At 27.5% G+C, this 14,194-nt stretch overlaps 1 long non-coding RNA gene and 1 other non-coding gene across 6 annotated transcripts; one reads left to right on the top strand and one right to left on the bottom strand.

The window, feature by feature from the left end:
* Nucleotides 1–2,205: 2,205 nt before the first annotated feature.
* LOC126837841 (5S ribosomal RNA) lies at nucleotides 2,206–2,324 on the bottom strand. The gene has a single exon (XR_007685642.1). It is a non-coding gene; the product is annotated as a 5S ribosomal RNA (ribosomal RNA).
* A 5,573-nt stretch (nucleotides 2,325–7,897) lies between these two features.
* Nucleotides 7,898–13,132, top strand: LOC126837832 (uncharacterized). 5 transcript variants are annotated; one of them, XR_007685635.1, is made up of 11 exons: nucleotides 7,898–8,010; nucleotides 8,518–8,625; nucleotides 9,356–9,587; nucleotides 9,672–9,846; nucleotides 9,913–10,021; nucleotides 10,423–10,576; nucleotides 10,708–10,802; nucleotides 10,905–11,342; nucleotides 11,455–11,597; nucleotides 12,291–12,534; nucleotides 12,852–13,132. It is a non-coding gene; the product is annotated as an uncharacterized LOC126837832 (long non-coding RNA). The 5 variants fall into 5 exon arrangements; XR_007685631.1 differs by having other exon boundaries at nucleotides 11,451–11,597; nucleotides 12,852–13,129; XR_007685632.1 differs by having other exon boundaries at nucleotides 11,090–11,342; nucleotides 11,451–11,597; nucleotides 12,852–13,126.
* The last annotated feature ends 1,062 nt before the right edge of the window (nucleotides 13,133–14,194 follow it).

Below are 14,194 nucleotides of genomic sequence, written 5' to 3'. Positions count from 1 at the left end.
AGTATACTCGAAACAATAAAGTACAAAAGATTGCTGTGGGCTGGGCATGCTTGGCGTAGCCAAAACCCACTCATACGCATAGTACTAGAAGAAAACCCTACTGGGAAAAGACCGCTGGGAAACTACTCGTACGATCGACCCTAAATGCATCCACTCTAATACTAATATTATTTTTTAGTACATAATTTTCATTATAGGTACAATCTTTTTATCAATATTTAGATTTTTCTGTGAAAACCGGACCTCCCTTACTTATTCATTTACTACTACATTTAAAACTTGAATACACGTAGTCATTGTCTGCATTCTTTCGCACCAGTTAAACTAAAAAACTAATAGGTACTACAGTTTACTATCTACTATATTTTATTTGTACTGTTGGTGTCAGCAGTACCTTTTGGCTCAATAAAAAAAATACACAAAAAACATAGTGGAGTTCTATTTTGCATCTAGATGAAACCAAAAAAAAAAAAAAAATACTCTAGAGTCTGTACTGGTACAATATGTTTTTTTAATTTAAAATTTATTTCCACGTAGTTGTATACAATTTAGAAAAATATTTACGAGGCATGTCTAATAAACGTTTGATAAAAATGTCCATTCGACCAAAACATTTAAACGAATTTAACCGTGCTCCATCCCCACACAGTACTAGCTTTTTTTATATTTTAGGTGTGAATCGTAAAAAAACGTTTGTTTTTTTTTGTCATAATAGCTCATCTCTTAATCTAGAAGGTAATATAATATAATGTGTTTTAAAGTAAAATAGACACAGTTGTTTTTTTGTTCGTTGTGATTTTATTTATGATACATAGACAATAGCTGTTCAAAAATTGTTTACGATTTCCGAAAGCCTTGTTATTGTAATAGCGTAATGGCAGATGTTTTTTTTTTAGTGTTGACTTTTAGGCTATAGTTCGTGCTACACATAAAACAGAAAAATAAAGAAAACCAAAAAATAATGAACTACTTCTTTGGGGTTAAAATACATAATAGGGTGTCGGGCCAACGCACTGTGTCTTAAAGTAATGTCGTTATAACTCATAGTACCTACCTATATCTAGCTATAAGAATTCATACCTAGGTTTAAGAAAATATTTTCAAAGCCAGCTTATTACGTGTAGTGCGTTTACACTATATTCTGTTTTGGATCTATGTATCTATAAAAATTCGAGTTAAATGAAAAACGACATGTTTGTGTGTCCTGCGAACTCAAGAGTAAAATACAAATGAAATTTAAATAATGCAAAATAAGTAAAATATAATTCTATTGTTTTAAAATATATTAATATTTTTAACAGGTTGCAAAAAAGTTAGATGGAAAAATAGGTACAACGGAATGAATAGCAATTTTTTTTTTGTTGTTATACAAAACATAAGTAATTGACCTAACTCAACCAAAGTGTAATATTCGAATTGCAGTACAAAAAATATCGTAAATGCATCTTTAAATATTTCACATCAACAATCATACAATAATTTAAAATTGGCATTTGAAACATTACCAAAGCCTGTCTTTGAATTTTATAAATAAAGTATGAACGGCAGATGGGTAATTAGAGTAATTTTCCATTTTAGCGACTGAATTTCCCTATCAATCTTTTCTTTTTAAGGAAGAAATAGGTATTTATTTAAAAAAAAAAACAACGTACACCTTTAAAACTATACTTATATGTATGATATGTTATTGCAAGTGAAATTCCTACAGCGCAGTTTTAAAATTTGACATTTTTCAAAATAAGTACAAACAACATATCGACTTGGTAAGCCAGTGCATATTTTGAATTTCGATTGCTATGGTTCATAAGTATGATTTTGTATTTCACAATTTCCAAAATGTCTATCTAAAATAATACTGTTATATGTGTTTATGGCCGTTATTTTTGGCAACAATACTTTTTCCAAAAATATTCCAATACTTGTTTACTACTAATTATTATAAAACATTGGTTTGCCTAGTAACGAAAAGCTAAAATGTTGTGTTCCACGGTATGTAAAATCTATGATTTTGGTTTCCAAAATTAAAATAAGAACAGAATATTTATAGCCGAATTGATAAAAATAAATACAATTTAAAAAAAGAATTCAACATAAATGTTACCATTTTAGAAAAACACAGGTTGTTGCAGTAGTATATATTTTTACAACGATTTTGACTATTAAAGTAGTATAAACAAGAAATATTGGAAAAACCAAAAAAAGGTGTGCCAACGGCACGTAGTGTTCCCAAGCGGTCACCCATCCAAGTACTAACTACGCCCGACGTTGCTTAACTTCAGTGATCGGACGAGAACTGGTGTATTCAACGTGGTATGGTCGTTGGCGAAGGATGTGAGTTTATTTTACTCATTTAATCACAATATACTATAACAATTTTTCAAAATGACTGGTCTTCAATTGTCGTTCAACTGTTTAAACGGTATTTTATGCTGATTAGCTGATAAGAACGGATGGTTTATTATTATTAGCCGACTGGCCGAGAAATAATGATATGAAAAAAACCAACCCGTTATTAACAACCTACTTGCTGGGTAAATCATATGCGTACATGAAAAAGTAAGCAGTGCGTGGAGTCATAGCAGTTGTTTAATCTGATAGTGATTTGATCACATAGTAATAACGATAAACGCTGTCGACCCAAACGAATACCATAACGCTTTTCCTCTATAAGGAATAGAATTTTTGTATTTTTTTTCAACCAATGTATTAGGTCGGAAATGAAGACCTAGAATGAGACTATAACGTATTGTACAATTTTCTCAGATATCTGTTGTCAAACTTTTTTTTTTTTTCATTAAGGAAAAACCCCCAAAAGATGGGAAAATTAAAGTGTGATTACCCGTTGAGTGTTGTGTGTACAGTGTGAGTAATGAACAGTCTAAGAGAATGTAATTTTCCAATAGAAATGCATTTTTTTCACACAAAGGTATTAATATATGTACTCGTTTTAAGTACACCCTGTTGAAATTAATTATTTTTCTAACATTGGATATGACGTACGTGGGAACACACCCACCGATTATTATAAAATCTTTTGAATATTAGTGTTTTTCAAATATTTCTGTATGGCTTATAGTGAGTTTTATTTTACTTGGCAATACTATATGGGATAACAATAATCGATGAGATAGTATATATATAGTTATACAAAAATTTGCATGTGAAAAATTATGCTTTTTAGGAAACGGTGGTGTAGTGTGTCTGTGTATGTAAACGGTGAATGCATAAAAAAAGTATCTAATAGTAAACAACAAAAAATCCTAACGTTTCGTAGTATGTATTGATTACTTAGGTGTTCGCATTTTTGCAAATGCTTGTACATTATTTGTATTTTATAGTCTTTCTCGTTACGATTAAAAAGCTAACGTATTTGTTTTGACAAAAACAAAACATTCAAAACAACTCAACAACAACTACGGTCTTATGTCAGTATAATATTTTTATGGACGTTGTCGATTTGGTTGTATTTAATGTGGTGTGACAAACTTATGATAAAAAAAAAACCTTTCAAAATTACTATTGTTAAGTGTTATTGTGGCGAAAAAAATATGGAAACATTTCTTTGTAAAAAATCACCTTTAAGTACTTCGTTGGGTCAAAAATGTTAAAAAGTCACCCCTTCCCCTTTAAAAATGAGAAAAAACACCCAAAATATTTATATATTTTTCAACGAAAATACGGTGCTTCATAACTTTTTTTAAAAATAATTTAATTAATTCCAATTTTGTATGGAATATTTTTTCAACATAGTACTACCGATAAACATTGACAAACCAAAGAAATATAAGAAATATAATATTACCTTAAGTCTTAAAAGGGATAGACATTTTATGTTTACATTACTTTTGCAAGCAAAGTTTTAAGAGTTGAGATTTAAAAATTTTACCGAAGGTACATTTAAAAATGTGAATAATTAATCACCATAAAGATAACAAGATACCAAATTGAATACCGAAAGTAAAATTCTGGGTAATGCCGGGTAAATCATAAATAGGAAAAAAGTTAGAAGAGTGGAGTCAATACATTTTATTTGATTTTTATTGTTTTGTTCGATACGATAGACAATCTATAGTAGTTGTTTTGACAAAAAAAAAAAACGTTAATAACAACTCAACAACAAGTACGGCCTTATGAAAACAGAATAATATTTTTATGTACGTTGTCGATTTTTTTGCATTTGTACCTGTTATTTGTATACGTTTGTTGTACCATATGTACAACAAACATAAGAAAAATCAAAAAAAACCTTTTGAAATTCTATTGCGCCGAGCTATTGTAGCGAAAATAAAGTGGAAAAAGCGTTGTAAAAAATTCACCGAGAAAATATCTATGTCGAACAAACGTGAGTTTGTGCTGTCTTAGGCTGTTGACGTTCGTCATACCCATTCGACTGTCCTGACCTAACGGGTCGTCGTTAGTCCGTATAGCTGTTACTACTGATTTAAATTTTTGTCATAAAAAACAAAAAATATGCTATTACATATTGGCATAGGATTGGGTCTTTTCTAATATTTATTTTTACAATTATAATGTTCTACAGTTGCAAGATCATTTTACCCTCCAAACTACATTAAACAATAAAACTTGAAGAATAATGAATATTATGAAACATTTTTTTTTTAACAATTAATAGTACATAAAACAAATCGGTTATAAAAAATGTTAATTATAATAATTTATTAAACATTTTCAGCATTTTTAGAAATAACAAAAAAACTGCTAGTATGTTTGTAAAACACAAAAACTTATATTATCAACCAACTAACAGTCATTTGAAAAAAGAATGATAAAATTGCATATTAAATTACACTTTTATAACCGTGGTCGTGGTCGTGGTCCTGGTGGTGGTTGTGGTCTTGGTTGTGGTCGGGGATTCAAAGCTGAAAAATCGAAAAAACATTCCTTAAATATTTTTTTTATCCTAGTGCATCGTGTCTAAATTATGTATATTTATTTTTATCCAAATCCATTTAATTGCATTGTAGCTACATGTAATACTCTTAAAATAATATTATAACTAGATTTGAAAAATTATACAATATTTTCATGAACATGGCAACCGTATTTTTATTTTTGACAATTCAAGGCACTATTGTAGCAATTTATACGCATTTTAAGCATTATTAAAAATAAGTTTAAAACTGCTAGTATATTTGTAAAGCACATAAACTGATATTATCCATTAACTTACGTTCATCTCCCGGTACACCTGAAATATTAATAAAAAAAATATTTAAATATTTTTTTTTATCCTTGTGTATAAAATTATTATGTATAAATTATATATTTGTATTTTAATCCAAAAGCGTTTCGTTTTATTATAGCTATATAATATATGTTTGACGTATAAGTTAAATATGTAAAATAATTTTATTACTGGATAATCAAAATTATATAATATTGCTAATGATTATACAGGGTGGCCAACAATGATTTGACAAATAAAATAACTTTTGTGCTAGTTAATATTTTTTTTTAATGATTTATACTCATTTGCGTTATGAGCACCGCGATTTTTATTGGACTTGCCTGTTTTACTTTTTTAGATATAAGTATATATATTTGTTTGTTACAATTTTATTTTAAAATATTCCATTAACACTTAAACATAGATGTGTATAATATATAAATAACTTAATGAGTATATATAGTTTTGAATTTATTTTTCTAAAAAAATCATCAGATGTCATACTAAAAAAAATTTTACTCTTATGGAAAAGCATTTTATTTTAACATATAACCTCATTATTGTTAAATTTTTTTTTAAATGTTTTTATATACCTACCTTTAGACATAGATATGATCATGCATAATACGGTTGTTATAATCAGAAATACGCTTTTAAAATTCATATTCTTAAATAGTATCTTAAATATGTATTTTTAAAATGCTAAATGAAGTATAAATTTTCGGATTACAATTAAAGTATACCACCAAAGAGGGTGAATGCTATAACTCGAGTAACAGTACTGTAGCAATGTAAAAAAATATGAAAACTCTTAAAAGTTTAACACATTGAACATTGTCATATTTTACAAAAATAAATTTATAGTTTGGTTTTTGGTCGAAAACAAGTTTTCATAAAAAATTTTTTTATATAGCTTTTATATATATATATATATATATATATATATTAAAAAAACTATGTACACAGCCCTAGAACGATGCGCCTCTTTATTTAGTGAACATTGTCAAAGGTGTACATTAGCATAGTTCGCGACAAAATGAATATACACTAAACTACATGATAATATAATTTGACATGCATGACCTAAAAAAGGAAATGCAAATGACTGTTCTAACTACAGGACAATATCTATTTTATCCCATGCATCAAAAATACTCCTATATGTCATAAAACATAGGTTAAAGAATATAATCGAAAACCAAATAGGAGAAGATCAATTTGGTTTTAGGAATGAAAGAGGGACAAGAGAAGCGATACTAGCACTACGTCAAATTCTTGATAGAAGAATAGATGTAAACAGTAATACATATGCCATTTTCATAGATCTAGAGAAGGCGTTCGATAAAGTGAATTGGAAGTGTTTATTTAGAACGTTGAAAGATAATGGAATTGATTGGAGAGATAGAAGACTTATTTTAAAACTATACAAAGCTCAGACAACTACAATTGATATAAATAGAAAAACAAAACAAGCTAAAATTAGAAAAGGAGTCAGGCAAGGATGCCCACTATCACCATATTTATTTAATATCTTCATTGAAGCATCAATAAATGAACTGAAAAGTAAGACGGGAGGAATAAAGATCAATGGACGAAGGGTTCACAGCATACGATTTGCAGATGACATTGTATTGCTAGCTGAATCTCAAAATGATATGAATAAAATGCTCAACACCTTGGCAGATATATTTGATAAGTACCATCTGAAGATTAATGAACAGAAAACAAAAAACATGTTGATAAGTAAGATAAATAACAATGATGAGGTACATATCAATCTAAGGAACAATCCGATACAGCAAGTTAATGAGTTTTGCTATCTGGGAAGCTTAATTACGAATAGAAGCCAATCAACAGCGGACATAAAGAGAAGAATAGCTCTCGCCAAACAAGCTTTCCTTAAGAAGTATAATATACTTCTAGTAATAAGCACCTCAAGCTTGAAACTCGTAAAAAGTTTATTAGAACTTTTGTATGGAGTATATTATGTTATGGATGTGAGACGTGGACAATGACGCAAAAAGATAAAAAACAATCTGCAAGCAATGGAGATGTGGTTGTGGAGGAAGATGATTAAGACCAATTGGATGGAACGGAAATCAAATGAAACAGTTCTAGATGAAATAGGAGAGAAAATAATTCTAATGATTTACATAATAGAAAGGAAAATCAAACTTATTGGGCATATCATTCGTCACAATGACAATTTTTTTTTTTTTTTATAGTATATTTTTTTCAGCCGAATAATAATAATAATGTAAAAACAGTTACAATTTTTGGTCGTCATAAATGTTTAATAACTTGCTTAGCGACGGATAAATCAAAATCATTACTTTTATTTATACATCAATTTGAACACTTATGCTCTCAACAAAATCCAGTGATCCAGTGAATTCAAAACTGACAATTCAATTTGTATTTGAATTTTGATATCGAAGAAAACAAATTGACCCATTCAATTGCATTTTCCATACATATTATGTTTGTTCTTGTTATAATATTTTATTTTTACTAAAAATCCGACTTTAACATATCAATTTCACAAAAAACATATGTATTCATTCGTTTTATTATAGACTCGAAAGACATTTTTAGTTAAATAGAAATAACAATTTGAAACGCGCGTAATTCAAGCGGGATTATATAGATAACAAAATAGTTGGCCTTATCATTAACGTATAAGATATCTATTGATAACGTCATCCACTTGTTCATTCTAATTTGAAAATTTTACCTTTAAAAAATTGAATCGCCTACGGTTTATTGGGTTTTCTGTTTTTTTGCTTTGTTAAACCTCTATCGTGTCTAGTTTCTACTAAACGGTATGTTATTATTTTGTTAAATAGTTTTTATTTTTGATTGTGATGGGACATATTTTCCTTTCTTAGTCCGTCTAACTCTCAGTTTAGGAATTTAGGTATATTTGTGTTCCTGCGTACTGATCGATCTGCTGATGTGATGAGGAATCTTAAAACATATTTGAATACCTTGAAATCTTTTCCAGGGACGACATGATCATTTTATATAATTTTGAACTTAAAAATGTCCAGTATTCAATTATAAAATAAAATATCACCAAAGAATCACATTTTAGACAAAATCAAATGAAATAAGTTGTTAGGTCGTCTTTTAGATAATGAAGCATTCAAATTTATTTACAGATTCCTTATCATATCAGTAGATATTACATCGAACTGTGTACCGTTAGAACTAAAATACGTCTAAATTGCTATAAATATTGTGTTAGATAGACCGAAACAAAATATGTCACTTTCCAATTGGCTTTATTTTGAAAATTTATTACAAAGCATGTTATATTTTACTTGTAGACAAACACAATTGTTCAACATGTTTCCAAAGTACTCTCCACATAACATACCAATCAAAACTTTGAGCCTTATGTATGAACATTTTCGAATCTTATACGGGTTCTTCCAGTAAGTTATGTTTTATGACATAATTATAAGCTTGATTCTAAAATGATTATTTTATTTTGTGAATTGTGTTCAAAACCTTTTTTTAAAAGAATTAAGGAGTAATAACAATATTTTCTAATATTGTTATAGTGTTATGTACTGATTGTTTTTAAAATTCTAGTATACATTGCTGGCACTAAATAATTACCCTAAATGTGTTGAAACCTAATTTTTCAGGTGACACAAAAAATATTTTTAAAATAAACAACTGTTAAAAAAACATTAGTTATACAACTAGAATAATTTTTTAGTTCTTAGATGCTAACCTATGTATTTCTATAATTTTAAACTTTTGTTAATTTTAGCATAGCTTTAGTTCTATAAATTATTAAAAAAATAAAAGATTTCATAAAATTATCCTATTTGTTTGTATTCTTTAAATAGCAGTATATTTGTTTGCTTATTATGTGGAATTTTTACAAACTATATTTTATTATATACTTTTGTTATTTAGAATATTTTTGTCCAGCTTTTAACATATGTTTTTATTAGTTGTTTCGGATTCTTCATGTACATGATCAACTAATAATTATCGAAAATAAATACATTGGCTAAAACAAATTAACTTGTCAAAATTTCACTTTATTATTTGTAGTTTTTAATAAATTTTTATGTTTTAAGCCATTTTTATACCGTTATATATGTTTTTTTTATTATACATTTATTATTAATAAAGATACATTTTTTACAGAGAGCAAACCTTATGCGATGTAACGTTGATATGTGATGATGGCGTTCAAATTTCAGCACATAAAGCAATTTTAGCATCCGCAAGCCCTATGCTATTAGCAATGTTCAATGGTGGCTTCAAGGAGACCAAAAAAATTAGTATACCTATTAAAGACATCGAGTCTGGTATTTTGAAGTCAATTGTAACTTGTGCATATACGTTTCAGATGGATATCCAGGAAAATAATCTTGAGGTAATATTATATACAAAACGGATACCAAATTATTATCTATAAACACATTTATTGTAATAATTTTAAATTTTATTTGTATTTTAGAAACTAGTGAGAGCTTCTGACTACTTTCAATTTAACTATACTAAGGATTTATGTTAAGATTATGTTAAAAAAACATAAATATCACTAATTGTTTCAATTTTATGAGATTTGCTGAATCTATATCACAAAAAGGACTATACAATTATTGTTTCTTGTATTGTTTAGACAATTTTAAGTAAGTGTTTTAGATTGGAATTAGTTTTGAGAACATTTTAAACTATACTAAATGTTTTATTCCTAGTACAATTCTGGAAACTGAATCGCAAATAGTACAATTATATGAATTCAATTTGGAAGATATTGTTAAGCTCATATCAAACGATCATTTGATGGTTAAATCTGAAGAAAAGGTATTCTAGCAAAATGAAAAAATACAATTTATTTTGATTTCTTTTAAATGCATTTATGATATACTTACACTCCTAACAAATAATGTTTATCTAAAGTTTTTTTAAAAAGTTGAAAAAGTCAGAAAAAATCCTTTTGACATTTATGTCAAAAAATGGAATCATTATTTTTGTGAGGAATTTAATTGGGAAATATAGAGAAATAGCAGCAAAGTTTATTAGACATTTTTGTAAAACCAGTATTTTAATAATTTGATTACTCTTTTTAGTTCTTATTACTTTAATCAGTATTAGTCTGTTATAATTACTCACACCTATTTTCTTACTAGGTTATAGTACTAAATAATGATTTATTTAATAAATTATGTATGATTTTACACATAAGATGTTAATATTTATTATAGATCTTTGATTTTATTATGGGATGGATAAAACATGATATAGAGAAACGAAGTAGACATTTATCAAATTTACTAAATTATTTGAGGTTACCTTTAATTTTGGAAAAAAATTTCAAACGAATATGTGATGAACCTTTACTAAAAATTGAAATTAAATGTAAGTACTTACACTGATTCCAATCCCACTTTAATATAATATAATATATAGATATTGAGTCTTCTATAGTTTACTTTTGAAATTATTTTCCTGTTGCATAACACTGTTAAATTTTGTTTTATTCTTTCAAGGCTTGAATGATATAATGTATAAAAAATGATTTGACAAGGTTGACGAAAATATTAGAAAAGCAGCAAAGAGGACACCTCCTCATTTTATACCAAATGTATGTACATTTGTTTTACTTACCTTATTAATAGCATGCCATATAGTAAAAAAATATTTTTTAATATTGCACTAATTTGCTATTTTTAATTTTTTTAAGCAGGTATCAAACACAAATAAAACATATGTTTCAATATTTCTTAAATATATTTTTGCTGTATGGGATATATCTAGAGAACTTTTTACATTTGTAGAAAATAAAATATTTAATAATTTGCTTCAGACTATTTTCGCAATTAAAGGTCAATCCGATGATGATGATTCTTATGTAATGTATATGGATTTTAGGTATGAAAATGATCTTAATTGGAAATCATGTAATTATTCATTTTTTTGTCCACCTCGTCGTGATGCAACTTTTGTCGTTTCGGAAACTGGAATACTACTTGCAATTGGAGGTTATGATGAAATAGAAAAATGGAGTAATTGTGTTTATGAACTTGAACTTACTTCTACATCAAAAATGCGGATACCTACAACGCCTTTGCATAGATCATAATTATATTTTTCTGTTTGCACTCAAGGAAAGTATATATATGTGGTGTGTATCAATTTATATTATGGAAAACAATATACCTGAGTCCAAAATTATGTAACATATTGAAAATATATATTTAATATGCGTCTTTTTACTCTCTATTCCGCATAGGTAGGAGGTGATGATACTTTAAGAGAAACATTAGATTCAATAGAATATTATGACACATATTCGAAGGAATGGACTGTAATAGAAGAGCCATTGCCAACCGCTCGGAGTTTCTGCTGTTCAGTAATTCACAACTCTCGTTTATATGTTGTAAGTATGAAATTATATTTAATGTGTTGTATACAGGTATAGACAGTAATAGTTTAATCTATAGGTTTTAGTAAGTGACAATTTGAATAGGCTTATGGTTTTGTATACATTATTTATGTTATATTAACATGTAGCGCAGTGTTTTACTTAGGTGACATATGAAATCTGAGGTTAGGCTAAATTGATCTTATATTTATTAATTAAATTAAACACGAGGTTTTCAATCGTCCCCTATAGTACCAGTATCCTTTTTACCCAAACAAAACTATCCAACAACCTTACAAGCTAATAACCATAACAACAAAACCTAAAAAAAGTGTAGTTTAAATGTTATATATTTCATGTAATTTATTTTTTATCCTATAAAGTTTGGTAGACTTTTAGATATCAATGTACTATTAAGTAGTATAGAGTGCGATAATTTGCAAGAAAAACGGTGGACTGTTAAACGTGATATGAGCAGCTACTTCTTTAATAGACATAACAAGCAGAGAAAATAATTAATATTTATTTCAAATTATGCAAATATAGAACATTATTATTTATTATTGTCTACTAATGGACAGTGTTTTCTGCTACACAAATAAAACTTTATCCATTAAACCAATAACAAAAGCTGCCAAACTTAAAAAAAAAAATTGTAAATGATTTTACGTTGTACATGTAATGCAATTGATTTTTTTTTCTATGAAGTTTGTTGGAAATGACGGTGAAGACCTTTTAAGTAGTGTATACTGCTATAATCTACAAGAAAAATGTTGGACTATGTGTAATCTTATGCCTACAGCTACCGCTACAACAATGGGCATTACAAGCAGAGGAAATGATTTATATATATTTGGCGGTCATGGAACACCTAAAGGTGCTTACAAAATGAACATAAATGATTCAAAATGGGATACTCTACCCGATATGATCAACGCAAAATATTTTGCAAGTGAGTGAATAGTAATAATTATGTTTGAGAAATATTATCGGAATATATAACATATTATTATTATCATATTCGGATCTAGCCATGTTGTCATTGGCTATCTGACGTTTCAATCCTATTGCAGTCTTAGAGCAATTGTAAACGTTTTACTCTTGTGACAATACTGTAGTACGGTGACTATCGCTTTGACACAGCAATTGGTTAAAATCGTCAGTATAAATAATGACAACGTAAATAATTCCAAAAATGATGAAACTAATACTATGAAAGATTTAACTCGTGCATATGATTTATTCATAACACTTTATTTTTTAATGCAGATGCCGTTACTATTAAAAACAATTTTTTTGTTGTGGGAAAGAATACTGCTTGGTGGTACACAAAAAATGATGAAAAACCCAAGGGAGTCTTTTGTGAAAGATATATTGCTGGAAAAAACATATGGCAAGAGATTGAGTCATCAAATATATTAAGTGATTATGATCACATAATTTGTCTTAATGATGCGAGATTGAAAACATTTAATATTGACATATCATAAAAATTTTAATATTATATACTATGAAATTGAAAAAATATTTTTTTAAAAGATAATCAAAACTGAGTAATACTAAGTAGTGAATATAAATATATATTTAATATACATTATACAAGTTTAATTTGTTTTTTGCTCCAAACACAAAGAGAAATAGAAACATCATTGTAAAATTAATATAACTGATTTTGATGGATTAAATTCTCAGTTGGCATTAAGGCTAAACAATGTTGAATAGGACAATATATTTTTTACTTTGGTCCAAAGATAAATACTTTGTGTCTTATAGATCATAAATCGTTAATTTATGAAATTTTAAATTTTTTTTTCACTGTTTTAAGGTTTGCATCAGTGTTTGAAATGTAAAATTTTTTTAAATGTAATAAATATGTCGTGTCGTACTTGGTACTTGAATAGCACTGTTGCTATGACTTTAAGTGTCCACAAAAGCAAATTATCGTTAGGCCAGGAAATTAGTATCTAAGATCTTCATTGTATTTAACTTTTGAAATGTGAATCGATTCCTTGTTAAAATAATTAAACCTTGTCAATTGTTATGTAAACAACATAGTAAAAACTATAATATATTTCTTTTCACGGTAAGGACAATTTTAGCTCTTTGAACAAGTCTCATTACTCGGTACACTTCTTAACTACATTCTTATTTTACCATCGACTAGTCTTTAATTTTAGTTGGGGTCGGTCCATTTTACTGAACTGCTGAACTGTATGTTCGGTTGCCTATATCATGTACTGAAATCCGGTAATCTGCTGAGCTGTATACTGCGTTGCCTATATTAAGGGGCAAATATTATATTTTTATTTATAACTTTTTTAAACGAATTAAATTACATTTTATTCCAATTTATTTAATCTATTTATTTCTTTTTTATTTTGTATTGTTATTGTTTTGGGTCATCAAATATATTACGGGACTATGATCTCATAATTTGTCTTAATGATGCATGATTGAAAACATTTAATATTGACATATTATAAAAATGTAAATATAATTTACCATGAAATTAAAAAACCTATTTAAAAAAAAAAAATCAAAATTGGTTAATACTTTGCAGTGAATATAACAATACATAATACATAATAAATATCCATTATACATGTTTAATT

The sequence above is a fragment of the Adelges cooleyi genome, unplaced genomic scaffold (assembly GCF_023614345.1).
Source record: "Adelges cooleyi isolate 19-005CV unplaced genomic scaffold, UGA_ACOO_1.1 ACOO_flye_CR_arks_rails_tigmint_CR_PRNA_3, whole genome shotgun sequence".
NCBI lineage: Eukaryota > Metazoa > Arthropoda > Insecta > Hemiptera > Adelgidae > Adelges > Adelges cooleyi.
The sequence above is the reverse complement of the archived record's forward strand: the minus strand, read 5'-3'. Positions and strand labels throughout refer to the sequence as shown.